The sequence below is a fragment of the Heterocephalus glaber genome, unplaced genomic scaffold (assembly GCF_053883595.1).
Source record: "Heterocephalus glaber isolate CG9 unplaced genomic scaffold, H.glaber_assembly_v1.0 deba00001531, whole genome shotgun sequence".
NCBI classification, from domain to species: Eukaryota; Metazoa; Chordata; class Mammalia; order Rodentia; family Bathyergidae; genus Heterocephalus; species Heterocephalus glaber.
The window spans coordinates 23,500,515-23,518,986 of NW_028258329.1; the positions used below are offsets into that span (position 1 = coordinate 23,500,515).

The following is an 18,472-nucleotide window of genomic DNA, read 5'->3' on the forward strand; positions in this document are numbered from 1 at the left end:
CAGATTTTTTTTATATGGAATGAGATAGGTGTTTTTCCCATATATGGGTATTTAATTAACCCAAAACATTACCTAGTACAACATATTCTCATCTTTGTCCACATGTCTGGTATACATGTATATCTCTTAATTCTGTTCCAATGGCCTGTCTACCGTGTTTGAAACTACTGTAGTTTATTATCTTTAGGAATATCAGAATCAGTTATTAGGAAATGAACTTTATCAGCTAAGGATAACTGGCAACAGATTTGGGTGTTCTTTCCCATATTTCATTAGTTATTCTTGTCTTTTTGCATTTTCATATAAATTTTAGATTCATCAATTTTTACTTAAACAACATAATAAGTAATAAATTGATTTAAAATTGTGTTGAGGGCCAGAGATTTAGCTCAGTGGTTCCACCACCTGCCTCACAAGTGCAAGGTCCCGAGTTCAATCCCCAGTACCAAAAAAATAAATAAATAAAATTGTGTTGAATCTACACTGCTATATACACTGTATATCCTTCAACTTATTTAGGTTTTCTTTAGGTTTGCAGTAATGTTGATTTACAGTACTCAATAAAGAGTTCTTGCATATCTTTAATCCCCAGATATTTTATTTACTTAAAACCTACTACAAGTGGTATCTTTTTTTTCTTCTTCCGGTACCAGAGATAGAACTCAGGACCTTGCACTTGCGAGGCAGTCAACGGAACCACTGAGCTAAATCCCCGGCCCACGGTATTTTATTTTTAAATCTCACTTTCTGTTTGCTTGCTGATAACCGCCAGTGTATTACTGGGCAATCAGCAGAAAGCCATGGACATGACGGTCTGTCACTTCCAAATCTAGGCTGTAAGAGGCATTTTCTCTTCTTGGTAACTCATTCTGGGAAAGCTGGTTGCCATGTCTTAAGGAAATGCCATGTGGTAAACAGGGAGGCCTGTGGCACCAGCTATGAGGAAACCTGGAAGCAGGTCTTCCAGACCTAGTGAAGTCCTTGCTTGGGTGACTACAGCCCTGGCTGACATCCAGACTGCAACTCCATTGGAGACCCTGAACCAAGACCATACAGCTAAGTCATTTCTATATTCCTGACAGAAACTATGTGAGATAATGGATGTTTTAACAATATTCATTGTAGCTGTAGCTCAGAAGAAGAGGCCTTGCCTGGCATGCTTGAGCCCCTGGGTTCAATCCCCAGCACCACAAATAATACTAAATAAGCATGTTTTAAAATATACAAAAACGTTTTAATTTTGATTATTTTAGGCCATTACATTCTGCCACAATTTGCTATGTAGCAATTGATAACTAACACAATTACTGGTTATCTAAGTCTCTGCTTCTGTTCTTGCCCTCTGATAGTCTGTTTTCAACGAAGTAGCCAGTGATCCTGATGATCTAAATGAAATCACACTGTTGCTTAGTCAAAATCCTCCAAATGTTCCCCAACACACAAGGAGCAAAAGCCAACTTCCTTGCCATGACTTCAGGCTCTCATGATCCGATACCCTGTTGCTTGACCTCTTCTTTTAGTCCTCCCTATCAGACACACTGCAAGGCCTGCCATGTCCACTCCACTCCTGTCCCAAGGCCTTTCTACCTGCTGGCCTTCTATTCTCCCAAACCCTGCTCCCTCGCCTCCCTTATGTCTTTGCTCAAATAGCACCTTTTCAAGGAGACCTTCCCTTATCATCCTACTTAAAATTGCCCCTTGCATCCTTAATAATCCTTCCCAGTACTATTTTCATCAATGCTTTTCTTTACTCCACTCTTAATTTACTATTAAACTACACATATTTTGTCTGACTTCCCTTTAGAATATTGCCTCCATGATAGCAGGAATCATTTTTTTTCACTGATGCATAAAAAAATGCTTAGCAAATGGTAAGAGTTTCAGGATTTGTTGAATGTATAAAACTGCCCTGCCATCTTCCCGGTACCCAACACCTAGTAGCCAGGTATTTATTCCAAAGCAAGAAAATATCTCTTTAAAGAAATTGAATTTGCTGTTTGAGGAGAGATCTCAGTCTTCCAGCAGGGTTGGCTACATATGCTTATATGATTTGTACCTTGACAAAGATGCCTCCTAGCCTTGTGCTCCACGATTTTGGTGATCTTTTCTAATTCAGTCCACCTAGAAAGGGGTTCATTTTAAAGTCTGCCTAATTTAGCAGGTTCCAAGTAAAAATTAAGTTTTAGTTAATTTCATGTCCTCAAAACTGACCTTGGTCTTATATCACTTACCTTAAAGAATGACACAGCTTTTACCTACTCAAGACCACCCAATATTCCTATCTGCAAAATTCCCCATTGGCTCCCACATTCATAGATATTAACTTTTCTTCAAAATTAAAACTAACATAAAATAAGATCTGCAATCCACCAGATCCATATGCGTAAGTCTTTACTTCCTCCTCTGAGACCTTCCAGGACATTAGTCACACCACCAGGGCTTTCACGCACCCGTTCAACCAAGCAGTCTCTGGGCTTCAATCCTTGCCCAAACCATTTTAAGAAATCTCTTCTCCCTCTAACACAATCTTCAACTTAATGCTCAACATTTGTAAATGACTGTCTTTCACTAATTCCTTCCAGTTAATATTGTCTTTTTCAAAATTTAAATTTCTTCATGCTCTCTTGGAAACTTAATATACTTTATATAAATGACTGGCTTTACTATTTAACAGTATCTATACAGTGTTTTATATGCCAAGCATTGGTCTAAGTATTTTATAAATACCAACTGCTTTAATCCTCATAATGATCCTGTGAAGTTGGTACTATCATCATCTTCATTTCACAGATGAGAAATTGAGGCATGGAGAGATTAAGGAAACTGCTCAAGGTCACACAGGAATAAATGAAGGAGCTAGGATTTCATCCATGCCATTTGGCTAGAGTCTAGCCTCTAAATCAGAAGTGTCCAAGGCATATCTGTGGATTCATGGGAATTCCTAAAATCCTTTCAGAGGCTCAAGAGCTCAAAACTATTTTTATAATAGCAAGAACTTGTTATTCTCCCTTTGCACTTGTTTGACATTTGCATTGGCAGTGTAAAAGCAACAGGGTAAGACAGAGCCTTAGCATGAATCAAGACAGTGGCGTTAAACTGTACTAGTAGTTATCTTCTTTATCACCAAACTCTCTCTCTCTCAAAAAGAGGGAAGGGGTTCATTTAGGAATATTCTTGAAGAAACAAAGTTATTAATTTTATTAAATCTTCATTATTGATTATAATTCATTGTATTCTTCTTTGGCCTATTCTAGGATACTGGTACCCCAGAGTAAAGCTTTCTTCATTCTGGTTTCCTATCCATATACCATAAATTGAAGTTTATCTTTGGACAGAATCTAATCTCACAGCTACTTAATTAGTCTCTCCTTCCTGAGAAAAGGCCTATGGAGAAAACAGATGCCAACACAAATTCAGAGGTAAACAACTATCAGCTCTTTATAAAATCAATGTCATCCTTCAATATGATGTGAAATATGAATAATGAGCAAATAACTCTATAAGGATAGAGACTACAACATCAAAGAGAAAAGCCAAATTAAACACAGAGAATAATTGTTTATTTTTTTCCAGAGTTATATTTGCAGCCCCCTAGGTTAGGGTCAGTAAACACTGCCTCTAAAGCACCAGAGTATGCACATTACAAATTTTTGATCTATATAGGCTGTCACAGCAACTCAACTCCAGCTTGGTAGTAAAAAAGAAACCACATATGCCAGTGCAGTGATGTAGCTATGTTCCAGCAGAACATCTATTTATTTATTTGTTTATTTATTTATTTTTTGGTACCAGGGATCGAGCTTAGGTTTTTGCGCTCGTGCAGCAGGCGGCGAAACCACTGAGCTAAATCCCCAGCCCCAGAACATCTATTTATAATTAAGAGGTGACTAAGAAAGATTGCTTAGTGGGCCACATGTCTGACAATTCCTGCTCTAGGATCAGTAAGAAGCACATTGGAGGTACTCAAATGGATAAACTGATCATTTAATTATTAAATAATTAATGATTTAATCATTGGTTAGAAATATGAGGAAAAGGCACAGTAACATTCCATGACTATAAGCTAGTTTTTACTTTCCTTTGTCATCGTTCTTTGTTCAGGATGTCCCACTATAATTATTTGTGGGGCTTATTGCTCCATTAAGTCCTACAGAAGACACAAGTTTATGACCATGGTTCTGCTCTCAACAATCAATGCAGGGGCTAGAGGTGTAGCTCGGTGCTAGAATGCATATTTAGCATGCCAAGGCAGTGGGTTCAATCTCAGCTCAAAAACAATGACTTTCATGTATCTACAGACATTGCATGTAACTCCAAAAATCACAATCAGCCACAAAAATAAAAACCCTAAAATGTAAGAAGCACCAAACCCAGAGGTTTGAAATATACCACTTTAACTTTATAGGAGTATTTAAAAATGACTTCAAAAATGATCGTGATACTAAAAAAAATGATAGTGAAATATTGCAGATGGTGATTTATCTTTTAGCTAAAAGCTAAAGCCACAGTGGCACACACCTGTAACCTCTGCATTCTGGAAAGCTGAGGCAAGAGGATCACAAATTCTAGCCTAGCTGGGCAACTTAGGAACTCAGTGAAAGCCTGTCTCCAAAAAAAAGGGGGTGGGGCTAGAGATGTAACAGAGGGTTCAATCCTCAGCACACAGGCACACACACACATACATACATACATACACAAAATAAATCTAGAGTCAGGTGTGGTACACACCTGTAATCCCAGCACTTTGGGAGGCTAAGGCAGGAGGATCATGAATTCAATTCCTGCCTGGGCAACTTGGTGAGACCTGTCTAAAAGAAGGGGGGTAGCAGCGTTTGCTGGGGATATCTCAGTGTGAAAGTCCTAGGTTCAATTCCAGTACCATCATCAAAACAAACAAACAAACAAACAAGCAATCCATTAATACTTGGGTGAGATGAGTAACATATTTTGAAAAGAGGCCTAACTATGAATCATTACAAAACATACTGTTATATACATAGGGCAACTGGATACGTAACATGCCATGGTGAACAAAACAAAGGATTGATTTAATCCTAAAGCTGGTTCTGATGCTGGTACTTCCAACTTAAATAAATGGTCAGCCTCAAGTTCCTCATCTGACTCACAAGCCTCTGAGGAAGATCAAACGGGACAATGACTGTGAAATCATAACACATTAATAGCAACAGCACAGTTCAGAACTGGATGGTTTATTTAAGCTAAATATGTGTAGTTTATAATGAGAGGGAGAGCTGCAATCTGTCAAGTGTTTAATAGTAGCTGCAGTCATAAATCCAAGACTCTGTATTTATCCATGGCTCACCAACGGCAGGTACATAAAAGGGCTCCTTGCCACATTAATAGTGATCACTTGTTAGGTGTTCTCATTCTCTGAAAATGCCTCACTTCTATCTGACACAACAGCAATTTCATGATTAGAAGTGTCAGAGAATGATTTCTAGCATTTGCCTCTCAAAAGTTTATGATGTAACAATTATTCTAGTTATCTGCCAAAAATTATTCTAAATGCTTACACTCAGGAGTTAAAACTGCAGAATTACCCTTCTACGCCCAAGTACCAGTCTACATCCCAGTCTATATCTGACTACATCCAAACATCACACAGTGACACTTTGGTCAGTAACCAACCCCATGTATGACAGACATCCCATAAAATTATACAACCAGAAGTCAGAGTTCACTTTGAGTACACTGTGTGCCCAACGATAAAGCCACCTAAGTTGCTTGTTTCTCAACGTATCCTTATCATTGAAGTGTGAATATATAGTTTACTGAAGAGAGAGTTCTGTGTGTTTGGAATACAGGATGGTGGGAAAGGATCCTAGAAGAGATTACGAGTGAGGCATGGTGGTGCACACTTGTAATGTCAGCACTTGGGAGGCAGGAGGACTGTGAGGTAGAGGCCATCCTGGGCTATAGTGAGTTTGAGGATAACTTGAACTATGTAGTTAGACCCAGTTTCAAAAAAAGGAAAAAAAAAAAAGGAGAGAAAGGCTACATGATGTAAGCTAAGGAGTCTAAATTTAAATCAGCAAGCAATGGGAAGGAGTGCTTAACAAGCGCCATTTACAACATTCTACTTTTTAAATATATTTGTATTGCTCTGAAAAATCATTCAATGTGACTTTAAAAATGCACACTGCATGAGAACATTAAAGGAGTGAAAATGGTAATCCAAGGGAAAATGGTAAGAAAAATTAAGTAGTCAGAAATATTGTCAATTAACAAAGTGGAGTATGGCCATAAAGGCCTATTTGCTAATTACCAGTAGAAGCTGTTCAGTTGACTTCAGTCCTCCCAACCAATAATATAAAAGAGTACACTATTAGTTAAGAGGCACAATATTCTACAGCAAAGAAAAACTAATCTCTCAGGAGAAGTACAATTATATCTTGATCCAGACAACATAAGAGCATTTCATCTTACACTTTTTATTTCAGGTACTGGGGCATTGAACTCATCTTATACTTTTTAAGTAAAATATAATATGATATGGTCAACAATATCTGTACAGTAAAATCCAAGTTTCTGGGGTTGTTTTTTGGTTCCACTTTTCTTTCTTTTTTGGGGGGGGGGTACCAGGGATCAAACTCGAGACCTTGCACTTGCAAGGCAAGTGGCGGAAGGTTCTACTCTTCTATACAAATCAATAGTATCATGGCCAACTTCAGCTAACAGCCAACTTACAAAGAGCCAGTTAAAAAGAAAATATTAAGGTATCTAAGGATGTACACAGACTTATTCATATTCATCATTGGTGATCCTTCATAAAGTTTATTTCTCCTAAGTGCTTTCATTCTATCAAGGATTGCTGAAGTAGAGACAAAAGGGTAAGGAGAAAGTAAATGATCAGGTAGATTGGGCCAAAATCTGTTTCAAATACAAAAGTTCCTTTTTGGTATTTTTTGTATCAGCTTTCTGTAAAAGATTTCATTTTAATTCAAATGGTTAAAAATTTGAAAACTCTTAAGTCCCTGATTGGGACCAAACTCCTAAGAATTAATAGTAAGTCAATCTAAGGGTAGACACCACCAAAAACACCTGAGCTGGGCCAGTGAGGCAGCTGCCCCTCCTCGGAGCTGAGATGCTCTGAATATCCATAGGTCACCAAATCTCACCCTACAAAGTTCTCTAAGCTTTTTTCCCTAAATTAAAAATCTAATTGGGTAACTACACAATTAGATACGAATCAGTAAACACTCACTGAAAGTATCAATGGGGCCTAAAGTAGAACTTTATATGGATTATCTCATTTAGGCTTCACCAACACTATAGAAGAGAGGAGATATCCTCCTCCAACACACATTCTTTCTTGTGGTAGGGGGTGCGGGGGTGGTGGTACTGAGGGGTTGAACCTAGGGCCTTGCAAATGCTCTACCACTAATAAGACTGTATCCCCAAGTCCTCTTTTTAAAAATTTTGAGACAGGGCCTCACTATGTTGCCCAGTTTGGCCTTAAATTTGCGATCCTCAGCCTCCCGAGTCACTAGGATTACAGGTATGTTCCACAGGGCCCAGTCACGCACACCCCTTTTTAATCACGTAAAAAAAATTGAAGTTACACTTGCCACTCATTGCCTCCATGCTGACAATCTTTCTAACACAATCTGAGCAACCAACAGCTCTTAGCTCTTGGTACCCTTTGGGTACCAGGAACAACCTTCTCTAGACAAGCTAATCAGACTTGGGTGAATTCCACCCAGTGAACCTGTCTAAAGTCAGAGGCTGGTGTTGAGAAGACAGAATACCAGACACTTAAGATGTACCAAGGCTATAAACTGGCAATTTAGTTCCATATGATTTCCTAGAAATCTTTTTAACAATCTCCATTTTTTCTTTCTTCAGTTATAATTTCTGTTCCCATGTGTTCTGGTCCTTGATTAAAATCTAGTAAAAAGTGATTTCTTTGAAAACCTAAGACTACTCTCAACACTTATAATATTTCTAAATACACAGTAAGTGAAATACACAGTACTACAATTTTAAAGTAGTAAAATTGACTGCTTTACTGGGATCTAAAAACAAACAACAGATTCCTTTATAATAAAAGCATGAAATGAAACCTAGGCCTTCCTGACACTACTGCATTACCCTTAACATAGTTAGTCTTCAAGGGTGTTTCTGGATTATCAAGCACTCTACTAGCAGCTAAATATAAATACTAATTTTTATTTCCATAAAGCAAATGGCTCACTTTGATCCCAAAAGCAGTAACTGATACACCTTAATACTTGCAGCAATATGCCTGACTAAACTGTTAATACCTTCGTTTAAAAAATAACTATTATAATGAATTTTATAACTAGTCTAAAATAACTTGACTAAAACCTAGAGAAAATATACCTAACCAAGAGTCTTACAGAAATATTTATGCTTCTTTTTCTCTTCCTTTATGGAGTAACAGCTAGTATAAGGGCCAATCTTCTATGTTCTAGTCAAACAGAACTGTGACACCAATAAATGTCATGGTTAGTATACATGCATTATCTAGGATGTCTAACTATCTAGAACAGCACTGTCCAGTATAGTAGCCATTAAGCTACATGTAGCTACTGAGAATGTGAACAGGAGGCCAGGGGAGTAAGATTTCTATTCTGCTGTGCTGGGAATGTTTCTTATGATACTTTAACTGATAATGAGATTTTGTGATTTCCAAATTCTTAATCCTAAAGCTTTAAAATCTATTAAGGGGCCAGGGATGTAGCTCAGTGGTAGAATGGTTGACTGGCAGGTACTAGGCCCTGAGCTGGATCCTGAGTATCAAAAATATCTTTGAGGATTTATAATATAGTACTTAGTATTCCTTTTCTCAAAGAAGAAATACACGTTTAATAATAAAAATCACAGTAATAATTTGCACATTTTGACAACTCAATTACGACAACCCTATCAGCAAATTATTACTCTGTCTTACAAATTAGAACATCAAGGCACATATCGGTTTAAGTAATTTGCTCAATATCACCTGGCTAATAAAGGGGACTCCTAGGATCTGAAACCAGGTAGTCTGACCCTACAGCCTATTACTCAACTCATCCTGCAACCCAGGAACTCCATCTTAATTACTATGTAATACAACAGTAACTAAGAAGCTAAAATGCACTTGTAAATCTAGGTAAAACTGTGTCACAGAAGTGGGTTCATCAGTGAGATGCCTAGGTACTATGGTAAGCTAAAGAGTAGGACAAGACAGAGGGGAAAGAGTAGAAAAGTGTTATTATGGTGCTCACATATTCCTACATGTACGTTCTATCCCAGTAAAATTAATTAGTTTTTTCCTAGCACTTACCTCTAGTCCCTTGACAGAAGAGTAATATAGAACACAGAGAATCATCTTGGAGAGATAAAGGAGAAAATGAAATTCAGGATCAATTTGCTATCATACAATTGCCCCAAATGCTCTCTAAGTATGAAAGCTTCCTTCCTTCTAATCTCATTTTAAAAATCAAAGTTTCATTAGTACATTCCAAAGACTTTTTTCACTTTTAATTTTGATACTAGTTTAAAAAGCGTGAGAAAGGAATATTGTTGAAATACTGTAAACAAAACAGCAGCACCAAATTAAACTGGGATTTAAAAGTGAAATGCCAAATGATTGACTAGACAGTTAGAACTCCTATTATAGATCTTAAAATTTCATTAAAGTGAGGTTTGTCATCATTAAGCAAAGAGATTACAATAAAGATTAAGGGCCAGATGATCTCTGGAAATTCAGACAGCACTGTGTATCTACTGGCCAATCCAGAAAGGAAAAGAATGGGGCAAAAAGAACCTTTGAGTTTTCCACTACTTTTGAATGCAGCTAACATGTATTTTCTTCATTTCTGGCATGTATCTTTTGACTACTTTCATAAGAATATCCATATTCAATGTGTATTCTTCACCTGCTTTCTGTCTTCTCATTCACTGATTCTAAAGATAATCCATTTTGATTATTCCTTTAGACATTAAATTTGTGAGATAGATATATATATACATATATATATATATATATATATTTTTTTTTTTTTTTCTTTTGTACTGAGGATTATACTCAGGACCTTGCGCTTACAAGGCAGGCAGGGCACCACTGAGCTAAATCCCCAGCCCTACATTTGTGATATTAACAAGAGTAAGCTCAAGTAAAGTATAAATACAATGCAAGCAAGTAACATCCTTCTTACCCTATGCCTCATTAAGCAGTTACCAAAATTTTATAAATTTTATCTACATTCTCATCATCCTGCTCAATACAATGTTTTACATTTTAATGATCCCATCAGTGTAAACCATGAATGTTCTTTTAAAGGGGAAGGGCATCCAGTTTAGAGTCTCATTTCTAAAGTCTTTGAAGGAAAAAAAAATGAATAAAGTAGAAAAAACAAACAGACACCTTCCCAAATGCATTCTTGAGGTGATAACTTTTAATAAGAGAAAAAAAGGCGGGAGGGGATTGTTTTTCATCAATAGGGATTTACATTACCAAAGAACTTTTAAAAATAAAACAGGCATGTTTAAAACATGTCCACTACATTTAGGAACAAAAGTTCCTTTATTTTGAAGTAAATACTCTCGCTGATGAAATTAATATCTTATTTTCAGAAGCAATTTTCTACATTAATATCAAATATCACATTCCTAAAATACATTTTTTATGGTTGGTCGACTGAAATATTCATTTTTAAGGGCTGAAGTCAACTAGAAATAAACTGCAATCTGAAGAATTATAATCTTCCATTTCACAATAATAAAATTAGTAATGCAGACTCCAATATTTAGAACAACTTTGAAAAAAGATAAGTGGTGGTTAAAGACAGCTGTTAAGTATCACTACATAAAAAATATTTTATAAATAAAACTCTACCACCCACTCCACCCTCAGCATCCTACCCCCCAGGAAAAAAAAAAACAGTAAAAAACACCCTAGATCCTAAAATATGTCTTATAATGCTGACTGAGATATACCTGCAAACACTTTAGACTTTAAAATAATCAAGTTCTACGTCCAATGACATAGGGTACAGGCTTAAGTCTCTACTCACACAGTGGAGGTTGATGAGCAAACAGCTGTCCTGTATCTTGAGACAGACATTAGCTTCCTGCCTTCCCTATCCTCATAAGCAGCTACTTAAAGTTTGAGTTTTATGCAAGAAAACATTTTAAAGCCTTCAGTGTTTTATTGCAGCAGACTTCAGATTCATTCCTGTAACACATTTAACATGAAAACAGTTGAGACAGTTAAAATTTATTATGTGCCCACATTTTAATCATCTCAAATTTTAAGGAGTACTGTCACTATTATAGCTACATAAAAGGGCTACTGAAATAAAAATAAGAAATAAAAAATTCTACCATTTTGTATTTGACACTAATGTAAAAACATAACAATATATAGCTTTAACCTATCCATTCTTCTATACCAAGCCACAGGCTCGGTAAGCAAGGATTACTTTATATAATCATTAATACCCAAAGTAAACAAAACTAGATACTTTTCTGTTTTCTTAAAGGTTAGCCAATTGGCCATCAATTAAAGAACACCTCTACAAGTATTTCAGAGCCTTGAGGGTCTCAAGTATAATCCTGTTACAGCTTCTGACTAGGAATAATGAGCATCTAGTCCTGTTGTTACATTTATCATAAAAGCTTGTAGCACCTTCCCCCACAAATTCAATTTCTATAGTACCATCACTGCTTCAAGGTTAATTAGGTGATAGAAGACCTGGGGTGGGGGAAGATGACCTGCATTTCCACAAGAAATATTTGACCCTATTCAAACAAATTTTCAAATCAAAACACAAAAATCCAAAAGCGTTACAAATTAGGAAGTAAACTATGATATGATAAAAAAATTGTCATTTCTTCATTCCATTAACAGTGTATTGCATAAGCAGTCATAATGACATTTTTCTCTGCAGAAATAAGTAGCAAAAAAGTGTTTAACTTAAAGAATTCTGGCATGGTAGTGCACACCTGCAATCCCAGGACTTGGGAGGCCAAGGCAGGAAGATCTTCAGTTTAAAACCAGCCTGGGGCCGGGGATTTAACTCAGTGGTTCTGCCGGCTGCCTTGCAAGGGCAAGGACCCAAGTTCGATTCCCAGTATCAAAAAAAATAAATAAAACCAGCCTGTACTACACAGCCAGTCAATTTTTTAAAAGATAACATTCTTAGATAAAAATGAAATACTATTTAAAAATTCGACACAGGTAATTCTTAGTAATTTTGTTGTCTATCTTTACCCAATCTACTTTTAAAATAATGGTCTAGTAATATTACTTTAAATAATAGTCTAGTAATATTACTAGTAGTATGAAATTTAGTGCATGATTGTACCAGAAACCCACACACAGGGGATAATTTTAGGCTTAGATGTTTCAATGATTTTCTTTTTCACCTGATTTTTTCCTACAATTTCAAGTGAACAGCAGGCAAAATATGTATATGAATATGTATATGTGTATGTATAAAAATGCCCTAGAAAACCCAGGTAACTACTTTCTCCCTACATGTACACTGGCTTTGGTGCACATTATTTTTATTGGCCTCAATTTCTATAAAAATCTAAGGAAAAGCTTTAAGATTTCATGAACATAGTACATGTACTATTTATAATAGCAACATGGTTTAAAAACACCATGAAAAATAACATCGAACCACTCCAATTTCATTAATTTAAAAGTTATTTAATGCTCAAATACTGCACATGCGCCATGCTATAAAAGATGACTTTGTTTATAAAACAACAAAAATATTCCTTTATAATCTTCTTATATTATATATTGACTATATTACATACATACACATATATATATATATGGAGAGATACATAAAGGATTTAAGAAATTCAAAAGCTCATAAAAAGTAACTTGATAAGAGTATCTTTCACTTAAGAGGTTTATATTACATGCACATTTAATCCTCACTCCACCTAAAAAGCAGATGCTATTATTACAAACTCTTTACAGATAAGGAACTGAGATACATAGATATTAGGAATTTGTTCATGGTCACAGAGCTAGTAAATGACAGAGCTGGGATTTAAGGTCAGATCTATTTGGCTCCAAAATCTGGTGGTACCCATAGATTAAAGAGAAACAGTGATCTATTATTGTACTGATAGACCAAACTATATCTGGAATTAGTATCTGGGGTTGGAGATCATATATTAAGTATAATATTGATAAATGAGTGTTATCAGGAACCCAAAGGGATAGTTATAAATTCAGTGAAGCCATCCAAGAAAAAATATAAAATGGAAGTGAGTAGCCTAAAGAAAAAAGGAATATATTTTGAAGGGCTGTTAAAGAAAAAAGAGCAGACTTATTTCATGTTGCACAAGAATACTTAAAACAATGTACAGAAGTCTCCAGAGACAAATTCCAGTTCAACATTCAACACTGTGTTGAAGCACACAGGAGCTGTACAGGTTCCCTCTTCCAGTTGTGATTAAGTATCCCCATCATTAACATCACAAGAGTAACTGATTCAGGTAAAACTGCCAATGTTAAAACTCTACGAAGGGAAGTTTTATGAGGATTGAATATATTGAGTCTCAAAATATTTCCCCACAAAGTTTTTATTATAAAAAGAAAAATAAGTTAAGTGGAAGACCCTGGCAGGTATATCAGCCAGAAGACAAATTTAGTATTACTAATAACAAGACAAGTGGACATGCACCTCTTGTGATGCTATAGAAGCACACATACAAATGTTAACACACATCACAAATGTTAACATTCCCTCCAGAACTACATTTTCTAACTTTAGCCATGAGCACATCTGATGAATCCAAATTGAGGGAGATTCTATAAATAAATGGTCTTCAAAAGTGTCAGTGTTGGCCAGCGATTTAGCTCAGTGGTTTTGCCGCCTGCTGTGCAAGCACAAGGACCTGAGTTCGATCCCCAGTACCAAAAAAAAAAAAGTGTCAGTGTCATTAACAACAAAAATTAGGGAAATGTTCTGATTAAAGGACAATAAAGAGATGTGACAACTAAAAGCAATGAAAAACTCTAGGTTGGATACTTATCTGGAAAGAAATTATAAAGAACTTTACTGGGAAGCTTGTGAAATCTTAATGTGGACTGTGTATTAGACAATTAGATAACAGTGTTAGATTTCCTTACTTCACTAACTGTAATGTACTTAGTTATGCAAGAGAATGTCCTTGTTCTTGGGAACTACAGGCTGAAAAAAGTATCATGTAATAAAGGGGCATAACATATGCAACTTTAATGGTTTCAAAAAATAATCTGACATGAAATGATAGAACAGATTGGGCGAAATATTAATAGGTGAATCTTTATTAAGTGGCACATAGAAATTGTTTGTATCACTGTAGCTTTCTATAAGTTTAAATTATTTCACAATAAAATTTGAAAGACAAATATTTTAACCTGATATTCTAAGAAACCTGAATACCTAACAACAAAACTAGACTGCATATCTCACAGCCACCCTCAAACTCGAATGTTAAAACAATCTAAACTTTATGATTATCTATTCAGTGAGTTACAAGAAACAGTGGTCTGGTTTAAAACATCAAATATGAGTGTCAAATGACATGTGCCATCCCACTGATGACCAGATGTGACTCCTCCTCTGAGCCTTATTGTTCTATTGCAGCCTTCCCAAAACTACACTGCTGCTAAAGAGACCAATTTTTCCACTAAAATACTGCTTTTCTTCAATTGGGAATGCAGTAGCAAATGTGCCCCTGTCAAGTTCTCCACATTAAGTTAATTTCTGGTTATGCTAAATAGCAAAATAGAAACATAACAAGAGCTAATGAGTGATCAGTATCAAACACAGAAAACACTGCAAACAAAAATCTGTAATATCAGTAAAAAGATGAGGAAGCACACACTCACTGCATAGTACCTGGAAAAGATACCATAATCTATTATGAATCACTACTACTGCCAGATCTCTCTATTTTCTTTCCAATTTTTTCCTACTGATCTATATTTAAACTCCCAATTCCCTGAATGTTTTAGGTAGATGGCACTGTAATAGAAGTCAGAAGAACTCACCCTGTGAATGAAATTTGACCAATTCGCACCTGATATTTAAGTCACTTTTAAAAGTAAAATACCAAACTTAAGAAATATAGGACATGTACATGGATGCGTGCACGCATGTGAGTGTGTATATGCACGTGTGTGAGAAAGGAGCTTGCCTTCTGATTTAACATTTATCATATTCCTGCCAAGGCGATTATAACATCTAAAACACAGCTCATTTCACAGGCATTCATTAAGTCATTAGTCAAATCAACAAGGTCATGTAGCTGAACTACAAATCTCTAATACAGGATATCATGAATCAAAAACCTTGAGTTGTAGCTTTTTCTGTATTTACCTTAACTTAAATGCCATTAAGTCCTAAACCTTAGGATAAAGGAGATGGTACAGAAAGAATTGAAAACAGACTGCCAGGAATGTAGCTCAGCAGCACAGGCATCTGCCTGGCAAGTGCAAGTCCCTGAGTCCAATTCCTGGTACCAAAAAAAAAAAAAAAAGAAAAGAAAAAGAAAAAGAAAGAAAGAAAGAAAACAGGCTCTGAAGCAGTAAGACTGAGAACAAGGTAGAAAGATCAAGGGCACTGAATGTACATCACAGCCAAAACTCAATGTGCCTGTCTGAATTCTAGCATAGTCTTGTAAGTTAAAGTTTTAAATAAGAAATATCATTTTAGGAGAGGTCCAGTTAAGGGAAAAGGTAATAGCTTTTTGGGGGAAATGGATAAAGAATAAAAGATGAATAGGTGGCAATTTGTTCTAAAATGTTAAATTTTTGGTTTAATAGAGACTTTTTAAATCTTCTCTACCAAAGTAAAGAAACAAAATATTACACCTAAAAGTTTTCACTCCTAGGTATTGACACAAGCCATATTAGGACTTGCACTGAATGTTCATAGTGATGTTATTCTTAACAGCCAAGAACTGGAAACAACCCAAATATACACTAATGGTAAATAGACAAATAATGATAAATCACACAATGGAATACTAATCAGCAATAAAAAGGAATGAACTACTGTTGAACATATTATAGGTGAATCTCCAAATTATTATTCTAAGTGAAAATTAATAGGAAACAAAAGATTATAATGTATTATTTCATTTATATGAAATGTGACCAAAAAAATACAACTATAACAGAGAAAGCAGATCCAGGGACTACAGACGGGGACTAGGGTTGGGAGAAGGACTTGACTCCAAATTGATGATAAGGAAACTTTCTGGGGTAATGGTGATGTCCTACATGACGGTGGTGGCTGTGGTGGTGGACTGCTATGCTCCTCATTAGTAAAACTGCACACAAACAGGAAATAGGAAGATAGATCCTTTGCAAATGACAATGCCACCAAGAGATGAAGGGGTGGGAGAAGGAAGGGGAAGGAGACGTTAAAGGAATTAAGATTTATTATGTACATGTATCAACTCTGCATGATGAATGTAATCATCATGTACTGCAAACCTGTACTAATACAAAATTTTTAAAAATAAAATTCACATAAAACCAGTGAACTTTATGTTATATAAAATTACCTCAATAAAGCTTATTTTAAAAGCTAAGACAAAGGAATGGAAACAGTCATTTTGGTTCAAACTATTATTCAGAGTTAACCCTATGCTAGATAAAGATGATTAAAAGTTTGGGTTATACAAAGTGGAATCACATAACTGATGAGTTAGAGGTTCTGCAAGTACTGATTTTATCCTAAGTAATTTTTGTTTCATATTAATTCTACATAATTATCCTAATTTAGCAAAAGCAGAGAAGCAAACTTCTCCTATCCTTTACCTTCTTACATCATTTTAACACCTTGAAAATGATTTGGTACTCTAAATAAGATGAACTTGGGTTATATTTTAAACACACATAATTATTTATAATAAGCATACAACATGAAATGGAACTTAAATATGTTCATCATCTTTTTTATTTTTTTTAAAGACACAGGGTCTCTCAATGTTGCTTGCTTTGGACTCAAACTCCTGGGCGCAGTGATCCCAGGCCTGTGCCACCAAGCCTAGCTTATCACCAATTTTTAAAGTTGGGAGTGAGAAGCTTCTAATTCTGACAAGTTCTACTGAATATGATTAGCTGGTCCTAGATCTTAAACTATAACTGATATTAAGTAACTTACTTCAGTCTAACAAAAGATACCTTACCTTTCAAATAAAGGGAGCACGGCTCATTTCTTCAACTAAGGATCACTTCTGAATGTTTTCTCTTTGACAAACAGAAAAACAGCTTCTCCACAACTCAGAAGCAATTTATTCACTCATTAAATTTCAATCACAAAATAATACATTTTCCAATTTAACTTCCCTGGGAACTTCCACATTTTAAAAAAGTCCTTCTTCAGCGATGTATGTGCACCCATGTTTATAGTGGCACAGTTTGTAATAGCTAAAGCTTGGAAACAGCCCAAGTGCCCATCAACTGGAAACTGGATAACAAGAAGATGTGGCTTTTTAATAAAATGGAGTACTACTCAGCCATAAAGAAAGAGAAACTAGAGACATTTATAGCTAAACGGATGCATATTGAGGCAATACACTTAAGTGAAATAAATAGGACACACGTGTAAATACTGAATAGTTTCTCTAGTGTGAGAAACTGAAAGTGTAAATAAGGATCAAAACAATTAAAATGAATAACTGATAATCTGAAATAGGAAGAAAAGGTCCAAAAGGGTAGGAGAAGTGGGAGGGGAAGGGGAAAGGAAAGAAGGGAAAGGAAAAATTATGAGAAAAGAAAAAAATGGAAACAAAGTCTTTGTAAATAGGGAAGGGTAGAGGGGGTAAAGGGAAGACAGGGAATGGGGAAAAAATAAGAACCAAGATACATCATTGCATGGGCCGGAGATTTAGCTCAGTGATTTCGCCGCCTGGTGCACAAGCGCAAGGACCCAAGTTCAATCCCCGGTACCAAAAAAAAAAAAAAAAAAAGATACATCATTGTATAGGTACAAGTACCCAATGATAAATGTCAATGTATACCTAAAATGTACCAATAAAGAATTTAAGAGAAAAAAAAATATGGTAGCTATGAAAAGCAAGACTTAGGTACAAGTAAACTGAAAATGTACTTTACAAAAAGTACAACAACTCTTAAATTTATAATCTATTATAAAAATAGATGACAATAAATATCACAAAAATATCAAAAAGTCCTTCTCGTGAGAAGTGTAATAACTAATATTTAAATAGACCTAAAAATTAACCTAAATTGGACAATTTAAGACCAAGAGACTTCTTCAGAGAACTAAAAATAATTTGAAATTATATATGTGTGTGTGTATATACATATATATTTAAGTACAAATAATATAAATTATATTTTAACTTTTTTTCCCAGTGTTAGGAATACAACACAGGACCTCATGCATGCTAGCGAAGTGCTCTAACACTAAGCTATGCTCCCACCCCAATTATTATAATTGATTTAAAATATTTT

At 35.5% G+C, this 18,472-nt stretch overlaps 1 protein-coding gene across 19 annotated transcripts in view; it reads right to left on the bottom strand.

The window, feature by feature from the left end:
* Zfand6 (zinc finger AN1-type containing 6) overlaps positions 1-18,472 on the bottom strand; it is a 71,669-nt gene that overhangs the window by 24,156 nt on the left and 29,041 nt on the right. For 6 of the 19 annotated variants that reach the window (XM_021252183.2, XM_004874812.3, XM_013069279.3 and 3 more), the window contains exon 2: positions 11,043-11,203. The exons of 10 other annotated variants lie outside the window; for them this stretch is intronic. The gene's annotated coding sequence lies outside the window, so the exon portion shown is untranslated. Of the gene's footprint in view, positions 1-9,310; positions 9,356-11,042; positions 11,204-18,472 lie in introns of all 19 variants that reach the window. 3 more of the 19 variants (XM_087188480.1, XM_087188476.1, XM_013069276.3) reach the window with 1 other exon arrangement.